This window comes from Fragaria vesca, linkage group LG5 (genome assembly GCF_000184155.1).
Source record: "Fragaria vesca subsp. vesca linkage group LG5, FraVesHawaii_1.0, whole genome shotgun sequence".
Lineage (NCBI taxonomy): Eukaryota > Viridiplantae > Streptophyta > Magnoliopsida > Rosales > Rosaceae > Fragaria > Fragaria vesca.
In genome coordinates, this window is record NC_020495.1 from 15390374 (window position 1) to 15391011 (window position 638).

The window sequence follows — 638 nt, forward strand, 5'->3', positions numbered from 1 at the left end:
CTCCCCCGGACGTTGTCGCCGCCGAGCCTCCACCTCCGACACCGGCACCTGATCCCGACCTGCTTCTCCTCCGGCAACGCGCGCGACCTCCACCTGGTCCCGACCTGCTTCTCCTCCGGCAACGCGCGCGACCTCCACCTGATCCCGACCTGCTTCTCCTTCGTCTCCGACCTCGACCTCTCCCTCCTCTCCCCCTGGGGACACGCGCTGCTCTCCCCCTCCGCCTCCTACACCGACCCCGCCCACCTCGCCCATCGCCTGCGCCTCACCGGGCTCGACGGAGAAGTCCTCGCCGGGCTCGACGAAAAGGCCTGTGGTTCTCACCGGGCTCGACGGAGAAGTCCTCGCCGGTGGCCTCGAGGTTTCCCTCGTACTCCTCGTCGATCTCGAGCTTCTTGAGAGTGCGGCGGGTGAGGAGAAGGCCGGTGTAGTAGGAGGCGGCGTAGTTGGTGAGGTCGACGTGGAGGCCGTAGCGGGGGAGTAGGCGGAGGCGAGGACGAGGTCGCCGGAGGTGGTGAGGAGGAGGTGGAGGCTCGGCGGCGACGACGGCCGGGGGAGGAGTTGCAGGTGCCGGTGCCGGTAATGGGAGAGAGAGAGAGAGAGAGAGAGAGAGAGAGAGAGAGAGAGAGAGAGAGAGA